The following is a 12,500-nucleotide window of genomic DNA, read 5'->3' as shown; positions in this document are numbered from 1 at the left end:
GAGAGGTGAAGTGGGAAAAGGACTGGGAAGTGGGTAAGCGTGCCATGAGAATCTGAGTATTAACACATCATTATCAACCTTCACATGGTAGGATCAACGCTAGTATTCTCTTCCATGTACCGGCAGACGATTTTAATACACTGAAATCATAGGAGGCTAAGTGTTCATATAACCTAAAAGACGACTTAATCTGTTTTAATCTTACCTATAATGACAACCCAGCATAATCACACCTAATCCAGATACAGATTAAAATAAAGATTAGGTAATTTTATCTTGCTTAACCTGACAACCTGACAATTATCACCCCTAATTTAACTATCGATTCCTGAGTATATCCTAAAACCTACCCTTAAACCAATTAACCAGTCCTGACCTAATACACTACTCTTAAATTAACCTATTCACCTATCCTAGCCTACATAACTTCAGCTTTACCTACACAAATTTTAACCTATCCTAACAGACTCATTGCGGACGTAACTACCTAACCTGACCTGACCTACCCAGATCTACATTATGCAAACCTGGAACTCAATCAAGACGCTACCTGACAGCTGACGCCAGACACGGAGCAGGCTGTGTGTGTGTGTGTGTGTGTGTGTGTGTGTGTGTGTGTGTGTGTGTGTGTGTGTGTGTGTGTGTGTGTGTGTGTTAATTAAGGATAGGGATATTTAAAGGACAGCTGGTAATTAAGGCCAGGGCTATTTAAACGGTGTTAATTAAGGACGGGGCTATTGAATGGGTGCCTAATAATTAAGGATGGGACTATTTAAAGAGTATCAGGTAATTAAAGATATGACTAATTAAGAGTAATATTGGGGCGACATGCCAAGGAAGGGAAGGGAGGGGCGAGGAAAGGAGAGAAAGGAAAGCAAGGGAAGGGAAGGGAAGGGAAGGGAAGGGAAGGGAAGGGAAGGGAAGGGAAGGGAAGGGAAGGGAAGGGAAGGGAAGGGAAGGTGTGGGAAGGGGATGGGGGGTCATTAACACAGCCTCAAGTCATTACCGGACCACTAACGAGCACCTCACTCTAATCACCCTAATAAATGAGGTTACACGTAAATGATCAGCTATAGTAGGCTCGATCACTGTCAGGGGGTTGGGGGGGTTGTGGTGAGGGCTGGGGGTAGGGTTGGCTGGGGTGTGGGGGTTGCGGTGATGTGTGTGTGTGTGTGTGTGTGTGTGTGTGTGTGTGTGAGAGAGAGAGAGAGAGAGAGAGAGAGAGAGAGAGAGAGAGAGTTAATATTCAATGTGACACGCCGCTGAGTGCCTCCCCCATTTTTTCTGCAATATTTCTCTCCTGTTAATTTACCTACAATGCCTCGCTCTGACCCTGTTTTAGTTATTTACGTTGTTTATTCATTTATTTACATTATTTACGTTATTTATTTATATTATCTACGTTATTTATTTATTTGCATTACGTTACTTATTTATATTATTTACGTTACCTATTTACATTATTTATTTGCATTTACATCATTTATTTATTTACATTATTTGGTTTATTTATTTATTTACACTATTTACGTTATTTTATTTACATTACTTACGTTATTTATTTATTTACATTATCGTTATTTATTTACATTGTTTACGAGTTATTTAGTTTTGTTATAAATACAGTATATTTACATTATTTACGTTATTTGTTTTACATTATTTACGTTATTTTTTACAATATTTACGTTATTTATTTACATCATTTACGTTATTTATTTACATTATTTACGTCATTTATTTCCGTTATTTATTTTATTATTTATTTATTTGCGCTATTTAGTGTGTAGCGTGAATGATGAATGTTTGAATGATTTAACTTGAAATTTTCTCTAATAACATTCCATTTTAAGCGTGAATGGTGAATGCTTCTCTCGATTAATTTAGCTTACATCTCTCTCTCTCTCTCTCTCTCTCCAGCTTTTTTTCTTCCAATTTTCTTTTCTATATTCCTTTCCTCCTGATTCTGTGATTGTGAGATTATCCTTGTTCCTTAATTCTTCGTTCTTTTCTTTATTATATATATATATATATATATATATATATATATATATATATATATATATATATATATATATATATATATATATTAATTTTAAGACCACTTTATTTCACTCAACAGCTTTATCTTTTTTGCTTCGTTTATCTTCTTTACTTTTCATATACCTGTTTTTATCACTTTAAGATCAGACAAAAGTACAGCGTAATGAACGAACGAAAATGGTACAGAATGTACAAATGAGGAAAAGAACGGCCGACAGAACCAGTGATGGGAACGAACGATAAGGGAAAAAAGAATGGATGAAAGGTAAAAAAAAAAAAAAAATGAACCAAACTGGAAAAGAATGAACGAAAGGAAAAGCAATTAGAACTGACGAAAAAAAGGAGAAAAAGAAGAGAATAACAAATAAACAAAGGGACAAATAAAAATGCTTGAACGACACAAAAATTGAGAGAGAGAGAGAGAGAGAGAGAGAGAGAGATAGAGAGAGAAGGAGGGGTGGGGGTGACGAAGCAAGCAAAATGGACGGACAGCCCTGGACGGAGTGACTAGAATTACTCATGTGACAAGACCTCCAGGAATTCCCCCTACCTCCCCCCCTCCCCTCTTCCCCTTCATTCTTTCCTTCTCCCGTCTCTTCCTCTCCCTCTTCTTTTTTCACTTCCACTTATCTCTCATTCTCTCTCTATTTTTCTCCTACTTTCATTCCCTTTCTCACCCACTCCTCCCACTTCTTTTTCTCCCCTCTCATTTATCTTCAATCCCCTCTCATCCCCTCATCTCTCAATATCCCCTCCCCATCCGGCCTCTCTCTCTCTCTCTCTCTCTTCTCACATTCTACCTTCAATTTCTTCTCATCTCTTTCCCACCCTTCATCTCTCCTAACCTTCCTTTCCTCAATCCCCTCCCCCTTTCTCTTCCTCCCTCTTCCCCATCTCTATCTCCTTATCTCCAGTGTTTCAAGTCTCTACCGTCTCTCCCTTACTTTCCTTCCCATCGAACTCCCCATCCCTTCTCCCTCACTACACAATCCTGTTTCTATCTCCCCCTTCCTCTCCTCTCCCCATTCCCTGTCCTTCTCCCCTCCCCCTCACTCCTTTCTCCCCTCTCCAATCTTCTCATCACTCCTCCTTTCTCCCACCTCCCTTCTTCTCCCCATCCACTCTCCTTTTCCCTCCTTCCCTTCCTATTTCCAATCCCTCGCGTTTTTTCCTTATCTCTTCCTCTCCCCTAACCCCGTCCCCTTTCTCCTTTCCCCTTCCCCTCCTTTTCTTTCTCCCCTTCCCCCTCCTCTCTTCACTCCTTTCCTCTTCCCCCCTCCTGCACTAGCCCTCCCCCCCCTCAACGTTCCCAGTGGGTCCGGAATAAAAAGGCAGCGATATTTTTCCGTCCATTTTCGTGCGTTTCTTGCTGATTTTCAAGCTTCGGGTTGAACTGCACTTAAAAGCCGAAAGTGGTGTTTGCTCCAGGTCGCCTCCCTCTGTCGCGATTAACCCTTTTCACTACGATCACACATTCTCTCTCTCTCTCTCTCTCTCTCTCTCTCTCTCTCTCTCTCTCTATCTATCTCAGTCATCGTCCCACTTGTTTGATGGACACACCCCGCGACTCTTTGTGATTGAGGGAAGTGCACTTTTTATACCAGGAGTACGGCATTACAGGGGGGAAATAAATAATAAAAATATGCAAAAAAGTAAATATAGAAGCTAAAATTATTATATAAGCCAAAATAAATATAAATGCCAAAATAAATAAAAATAAATGCTAAAATAAATACATACACAAAATAAAGGCCACAAGAAATAAGCGTCAAATAAATGTCTCTTTGGAGCTGCACACAAACGTTTAGTGTTAGCCTCTATGAAATAAAAAGTACGGCACAGTAGTGAAGAGGTTACATTATAAAGTATCCAAGGGACACTATAATGCAAGTGCTGGAAACTGATACTGCACCGTAACACATTTTCCTAAGCAATTTATTTCGTTTATTACGCATTACTGTCCTATTCTGCATTACACAAATTCCTCTACTATCGCCATACTCTGCATAAAGTGACATACAAAAGCATATTCACGATTCATATTCAAAGATAAACTGCTAATGATGAGGTGTCAAGAAGCTCCTTACCCAATACGTATACCTGTCTGCATTCAAAATCTACCATACGGTATTTTAGTATGCTAATATCCTCTATGAAGCATTTGATAAACGAAATACAAAGTTGGATCATATTAAATTGCATTATAAAGCATCCGGGCATAGTATATGGCGTCGGAATCTACAATATGGTATAGGAGACTGCTACTGTCCTCTATGAAGTGTTTAATATACGAAATACGGTGTTGGAGTATATTAAATTGCACTATAAGGTATCTGAGCGCATTATAAGGCATTGGAATCCATTAAAATGCATCATAAAGTGTGGGAGATGCATAATAAGGTGTTGGACCCTATGAAACTGCACGGGCTGGGGTGGACAGAGCAGAGGTGGCCTCTAGTTTAACAAATGGGGGCCCGGGAATTAAATCTGGCCAAACTCATGCATACCAACCATTGTCTTCTTCCCTGCCCCCTTCCCCTTCTTCTTTCCCTCCCCTCCCCTCTTCCTTCCCTCTCATCATCCACCCGAAACCATCTTTCTCCCCTCTCCTTCCCATTCTTCTCCCCCTTCCAACACTCTCTTCCCCTTCCTTCCTTCTTTTCCCCATCCCCAAACCCCTTCCTCCCCTCTCATCATTCACTCAACACGCCTCTCTCCCCACTCCATTCCCATTCTCTCCCTCCTCTATTAGGACGCTTCCTCTTCACTTTCCTCCCTTGTCTACATTATACATCCCCTAAGTTCCTCTTCCCTCCCCTCCAACCTACCTCACACCCACCCCACTCCACTCTTCTCATCCCAGCCCTACACCTCCCCTCTCCTCCTCTCTTCTCTTTGACTCTCCATTCTTCTCCTCCCCCCCCCTCCCTCTCTATAAAACAGGGGTGACAGTGCCTGGGGGTTGTGTGTGTGTGTGTGTGTGTGTGTGTGTGTGTGTGTGTGTGTGTGTGTGTGTGTGTGCAGTGGGGAAGGGGGGCTATCCAAATGTTACATAAATTTCCACGCTACGCAACGTTTTTTACGCCTTTTAACATCTAAGCTTTCTTTCTCTCTCTCTCTCTCTCAAGCAGGGTCGACAAGGGCCTCGGGGTAGTGGAAGGGAGGGGGGGGTCACAAAAGCTTACCCAAATACTACAATATCCCTGCGACTCAAACCATTTATTTTCTTAGCTACAGGTGCCTAAAGCCTCTCTCTCTCCTTTCAGCACCTCAAATTCTATCTCTTCTTCTCTATTCTACTTCTCTCCTCCTCTTCTCTTTCCTCCTCTAAGCTCTCCTTTTCTTCTCTTTCCTCCTCTATTCTCTCCTCTTCTTCTCTTTCCTCCTCTTTTCGTTTCTCCTCTTTCCTCCTCAAGTTTCTCCTCCCCTCTTTCCTCCTCTATTATCTCCTCCACATCTCTTTCCTTCTCTCTTCTCTTCTCTTCTCCTCTTTCACTCTCTACTTTCTCATCTCCTCTTTCCTCTTCTATTCTTTCCCTCTCTTTCCACCTCGGTTTTCTCCAGTTCTTCCTCCTTGTTTCTCTGCTCTCCTCTTCCCTTCTCTATCCTCTCCTCTCCTTCCCTTTCCTTTTCTATCCTCTCCTCTCCTTCCCTTTCCTTTTCTATCCTCTCCTCTCCTTCCCTTTCCTTTTCTATCCTCTCCTCTCCTTCCCTTTCCTTTTCTATCCTCTCCTCTCCTTCCTTTTCCTTTCCTTCTCTATTCTCTTCTCTCCTCCTCCTCTGTCCTCGACTCTCCTTCGCTTTCCTTCTGCACTTCTCTTCTCTCCTTTTTTTCCTGTTACCTATCTATTTTCTTCTCTTCTCTCCATCGATCTCTCCACTCCTCCCCTCTCCCCCCCATCCCTCTCCACTTCTCTTATAAAAACACAAGCGACGGTACACACTCTCTCTTACGCCCTTCTTAATCGGCTCTCCATATGTTAAAATCCCAGTTATGGCAATTGGAAAGTAAAAATAATTCTTATCTAGTAGTTTTCACTCACAACTCCCTAATATACCCACCCTCCAACCCCACACTCATTTATATTCAACCGACAAAATTGCTTTATCGTGTTACCCCGTCTGGCCATAACCGCAACAATTCCTCAGCATTTAAATACGAAATATGAGAGTGCAAAAGAACCTTACCTTGCCTGAATGGCAAAAATGCGGAGGCAAATAAAGAGCACCGAGATATACGTTATCGTGTATTTCGCAACACCCGTACGATAACTGTGCATGGCTTGTACGAGTTCTGTGAATGTAAACACTGGGATACAAACGCAAATATTAACGAAAAAAAATCAGTGCAGAACATTCATAAGTATATGCAAATATATAAATAAGAGTACAAAGACATATGAAAATCAGTATAATCCTAAAAATACATGAAATACAGTGCGCTGTTGCTATATAATCATAAAAATACATGAAATACATTCCGTAGAGGGTTGTGTGGGGTGGTTGACGGCAACTTACCTTACTCCAGTTGATCCCCAACCACAACATTTATTGAAAAATACCAACTTATTTCCAACTTGTGCAAAACATAAATAAAATGTGAAGTGCGTTTGGAGTCAGTAACACAAACACAACAACAAACAACAAACCCAAGCCAGAAGAAATCTAGTTACTGGGAAAGGAAATTTACCCCCAGAAGGATAAACAAGAAAAACACACAAACACAACAAAAACACTAGAATATACATAACAAAAACTATATACAGTATACCCAAAGAAACAGGTACCAGAAGTGCACAAACACGAGTATTTACAAAGTAGCAGTAAAGAGATCAGACTAAAAACCACAGAAAAAAAAGGCATAATATTTACATGAAACACCAAAGAGAGAAAGTATAAGCACCCTGAGAGTGTAAACGCTAAAAGAAACCCCGAGAAACCCTCTAGTGGACGCGACAAGCAACACTCTACACGAGGCTTGAGAAAGGCGTTAAGAAATACACACTTACTTGAATTTCCACCGCTGACTGTGACAGGCGGACAGGGGGTAAAAAAACAAAAAGAGACGGGTTAGTAGGTTAGACGAGGAGTGTTCGTGAAGACTCCTACCTAAGGCGGGCAGACTATAGGAGAAGCAAAACACTATCACACCATCATTTAGAAAGGTGTTGGATTGCCCTGACGAAGGATTACGTGAATGATACGGTGTTAGATCGCTTAACCAACATGATAAATTACGTGAACAGGTGTTAGATCGCTCAAAGAACATTATATTATCGCGGTCAGACTAGGAGGTGCCAAACACTATCACACCATCTAAAAAGAGTCAAATCGCCCTGACAATGGAAAAGTTAATTATATGGTGTTAGAGAGCTTACCCAATATTAATTAAAGTTCTTCATTATTATACAATTATGCACTTCAATGAAATACCCATCATAGTGCAGGGGTGTAAAACAATAGTCTTCAAATATACCCTGTTTACATTAGCTTGGCACAAATTTTCGTCTTCTTGCAGTTTACTGTACAATACCACGGCTCTACATCATTCCCATTAAACTTCTTCGTGACTAGCATCATATTCTAGTATTAATCTATTGTTTCAAGTCGAAATTTAAGATGTCAAATTTAGGCCAAGTTAAGAGTAAAATTGGGTATAACGGATCTTGAATTTGGATCTTGTTATCTTGTTTTAAAGTTTTCTTGGAGGGAACAATCTTGTGGACTTTTGGCCTTTGGTTCCTTCTTCCTTGCATAAAAATAACTACCAACCGACCATTATGCTGAGTAAAGTTACACGCTGGTAAGTAGAACACAAGGCATCAACGTACTGAATGGGTTAATGAGAGGGCCGGAAATGATGTCCTTTCCGTCCCCATGGCGACAGAAACATTTACCTTATAATCCTTCCTAAGGGGGATCCAACACCTTATATAGCGGTATTGCAGCACCAAACACACGTAAAAGAGATGCTCACATACACACACACTTTAGACAAGAATACATCATTAATTTTGTACACAGGACACATTAGTATCAATCATTAATCTAATAAATTGGTTATCATTAATATATTTATAAGAGGAATTAGACTACAATATATACACATACACCAATATTAAAATAATCATGGTTAAGTAATTACAAACAGTTATATATATAGGAAAGATGATGGTTAAACTGTTCAGTCATACAGTCTCTCTCTCTCTCTCTCTCTCTCTCTCTCTCTCTCTCTCTCTCTCTCTCCAATTTCTTTCTCCCACTCTTTCTCTCCTCAGCATAGCGCAAGCGAAAAGAAAGTGTGAAGGAGAGAATATGAAAGACGAGTGATGCGCTGAGCCACGGAAGACATACGAAGAAAATGAAAGATAAACGGTGAAAAATAAAGGATAAATGAAGAAAAATGAAGGATAAATGAAGAAAAATGAAGGATAAACGAAGAAAAATGAAGGATAAATGAAAATGAAGGATAAACGAAGAAAAATCAAGGATAAACGAAGAAAAATGAAGGATAAACAAAGAAAAATGAAGGATAAACGGAGAAAAATGAAGGATAAATGAAAATGAAGGATAAACGAAGAAAAATGAAGGATAAACGCAGTAAAATGAAGGATAAACGAAGAAAAAAGAAGGATAAACGAAGAAAAAAGAAGGATAAACGAAGAAAAAAGAAGGATACACGAAGAAAAATGAAGGATAAACGAAGTAAAATGAAGGATAAACGGATAAAAAATGAAGGATAAACGGATAAAAAATGAGGACAGGCCGGGAGGGGAAACGATGAGGAGTATTATGAAATAATGGAGAGAAAAGTAGGAGGGGGAAATGGAGGTGGAGAGCCAGAGACAAAGCAGGAAAAGGAAACTACTGTACTACTACTACTACTACTAATAATAATAATAACAGTAGTAGTTGTCGTAGTAGTGGTAATAGTAGTGGTGGTGGTGGTGGTGGTAGTAGAAGTAGTAGTAATAATAATAATAAATAATAATAATAATAATAATAAACTGAAATACTTTAAAAAATGGAAACAAGAAAAGAAAAAAAAAATACAGAAACTGGAATAAGAATGGACGAAAATCTGGAAAAGGAAAGAAACTGGAAAACGAAGACAAAAAACTGGAACCAAAACAAAGGGATGAGCTGGAAAAGACGAGAGAAAAGCAGCAAGGAAAAGAGGCAGGAAATGAAGCAGGAAAAGGAGCAAGGAAAAGGAGCAAGAAAAAAGAAGCAAGGAAAAGGAGCAAGGAAAAGGAATAGGGAAAAGGGGCAGGGAAATTGAGCATGGAAAAGGAGCAAGGAAAAGCTATAGAAAAAAACGAAAATGAACTGGGGAGAAAATACGAAAAATCAGTGAAAGAACTGGAAGATAATGGAACACAAAACTGAATGAAGAAAGAGGACGAAAAAACTGAACAGAAACTTGGGATGACGCTGGAAACGAAAGAAAAAAAGAAACTGTCGAAAGATATTGGGAAAAGAAAATGGAGAGGAACTTGGAAGAACTCGAAAAAAAAAAACTTGAAACTGATGAAAAAAAATGAAGGAAAACTGAATAAGGAATGACAGGAGAATCGGAATATTGTATAAACTGAGAAAGAAAGTGGATTACAAAGCACAGAGAGAGAGAGAGAGAGAGAGAGAGAGAGAGAGAGAGAGAGAGAAAGGCGCTGCGGGTGGGTACTGGGTAGGTGATTACCGCACCCTGGTGGCTAATGCACGAGCTACCTCACCGACATGGGGGGGTATCTCTCTCTCTCTCTCTCTCTCTCTCTCTCACACACACACACACACACACACACACACACACACACATACACTTCACCCTAACCTGGCCTAAAAGTGCCACCGCTTCGTCCTGAACGCAGTGTTATGGCATTAGATTACTTTTAGATTATTTTAACAAACATCCAATTAATTACTAGGGAATTAGCGGAAACTGAACGATAAATAATGAAAAAAAAAACTGGAACTATTATTTTCATCTTATGCATTCAAGATTTTAAAAAGGAAATTATATACTACGAGAGAGAGAGAGAGAGAGAGAGAGAGAGAGAGAGAGACAGAGACAGAGAGAGTCTTTGTGAAGGGGTTTAGGAAAGCTTTATCTAATCCTTCCATCTTGTAATGCCTCTCCTTAGCTGAATAAAATCATCTGCAGGCCACACACACACACACACACACACACACACACACACACACACACACACACACACACACACACACACACACCTTGCACAACCACTCTAATTACTCACATACATATAGGGACCTCAAGTAATTATAATACAAAGGGCTCTAATGTACATAAGCGATTATACAATATTTCTGGCAGCTAATTACAGAGGCTCTAGGCAATTAGGAATATTAATGAGTAATTAACCCTTTCCTAACGATGACGTGTGTTTATTTTATTCATGGTAACCACTTTTTAAAATTTTGGAATGCCATCGAAATTAACCCCTCCAGTTCGAAAAGTAAAAATAAATATATAAATAAAAAGGCAGAGACAGTATGACTGAAAATAAAAACAGCGTCATCGTATTGAAAGTCTTTAAGGAAATTATGGTATAGGTCTTAATTATACAGGAAATTAATCAGGTCTGCATGAGAGAGGAAATAATAGAACTGTAGGTCAAGGATAAGGTATAGGCTTAGAGTGCCATGGAAATTGTGCAAAAAAAAAAGTGTATCAAGGAAATTATTTATAAAGTTATGGAGAAAATTATAGAGAATCAGAGACTCTAAATTACATGATTGTACACTGTGAATTATGAGGCAATACTACTGTTTTTAAGATGTCAGAGGCAATAATAATAATAATAATTTTTAAGCTGAACTGTTTTTAAATTCCGATTCCCTGAAGCCCTTGGAGTAAGCGGCAATTTTGAAAAAAAAAAAATAAAACAGAGACAAAGAGGAATTATTCATTACTAATAATTAACTTAATAAATTGTTTGCACTGGAATAATTTATGTTTATTAGAGTAACGTTAAAATTTGGTTAATTGTGGTTGATTGTGGTTGGGTATTGGTAGCTGTGGTAGTAAAGGGTTGTAGTAATAGTTGTGGGGTGGGTAGTGATGGTGACAGTGGTAGATAGAGGAGAGATGGTCAGAAAATTAATCATTAATGTGGGAGCAGAAGTAGTAGGAATATAGCAATAGTAACAGAAAGTAGTATTAACTGCAGTAGTAGCAGTAGTAGTAATAGCAGTGGTAGAGCAAGTGGCAGTAGCAGCAGTAATAGTAACTATAGCAGCAGTGGCAATAACCGAGTACAGCAGTAATGTTAGAAGTAACAGTTTCAGCAGTCTAATAGTAATACAGTAGTAACAGCAGCATTTGAAGTAGTAACAGCAGCAGTAAGAGAGAGAAAGAGAGCAGTAACCTAGCATTTTAAAGTTGATAGTCATCGAAGACGCCTACAACAGTGACGTAAGAATACATCACACTAGGAGGAGGAGGAGGAGGAGAAGGAGCAGGAGGAGGAGGGGGAAAGAGTGCCATTAATAGGAGTAGTATTAGTTAAGAATAGTAACAGTAACAGCTATCAATAAAGCTGTATAATAGTGATAGTAGTAGCATCATTAAGAGCGATGGTATAATAACAGTACTCGAGTTCCTAAGCAGAGACAAGATGAATAGACAACAGAAAGGAGTCAAGGTACAGAAGGAGCTAAGAGAATAGTATTAATGAGAGAAGACATCACAGGTAACACTAACAGCAGTAACAAGGAGCATTCCAAGACAGTAACACCTGTACCCTACAATCATTTTATGGCCGAACATTTCATCCTACTATATGCCTTTAATCTCTGACTGATTGCTCTCAACATCGATTTAATTTAGCCACACTGATCCTCAATCCATCGGCCAAGTTTGGTCTAAATCTGAACAAAAGTTAAGATGACCTCGCCCTGTTACCTTGACCTTTGACTTAGTTCTCAACAAATATCCATCTCTGGCTAACCTTCAACCATTCCATCAAGTCTGAGCCAAATCGAGAAAAGCTGAGTTAAACAGCCAAACTTCGACCTCGACCTGTGACCTTTACCTCAGATTGATTCTTAAAATGACGTCACTTCATCTTTGCCTGTCCCTCAACCCTTCCATCAAAACTGGTCAAAATCGGATCAAAACTGAACTGATCTTGCCCTTGACTACGACTTGAGATTTTTTTTTTTTTTTTTTTTTTTTACACATCAATCAGCTGGCCCACTGATGATCCTTAACCACTATGATAAGTTTGGCGAAATTCCATGTAGTGTCATTTTCCCATAATTTTCATGACACAAGACAGACAGAAAGACACACACGAGCCAAGTCACAGACAGACACAAACAGACAAACAGAGAGACAGACAAACCAGAATCAACATCAGACATAGACAGAAACTGACAGATAGACAGACAAACGAGCCGAAAAACACAACTCTTTCGCCCTGTCCTGCGCGGGT

At 39.4% G+C, this 12,500-nt stretch overlaps 1 protein-coding gene across 1 annotated transcript in view; it reads right to left on the bottom strand.

Annotated features, from left to right (window-relative positions):
- Positions 1 to 12,500, bottom strand: part of Lar (tyrosine-protein phosphatase Lar) — a 608,447-nt gene that overhangs the window by 108,619 nt on the left and 487,328 nt on the right. The window lies entirely within an intron of this gene.

This window comes from Coenobita brevimanus, chromosome 5 (assembly GCF_032717465.1).
Source record: "Coenobita brevimanus isolate Jiangsu-jjx chromosome 5, ASM3271746v2, whole genome shotgun sequence".
NCBI classification, from domain to species: Eukaryota; Metazoa; Arthropoda; class Malacostraca; order Decapoda; family Coenobitidae; genus Coenobita; species Coenobita brevimanus.
The sequence above is the reverse complement of the archived record's forward strand: the minus strand, read 5'-3'. Positions and strand labels throughout refer to the sequence as shown.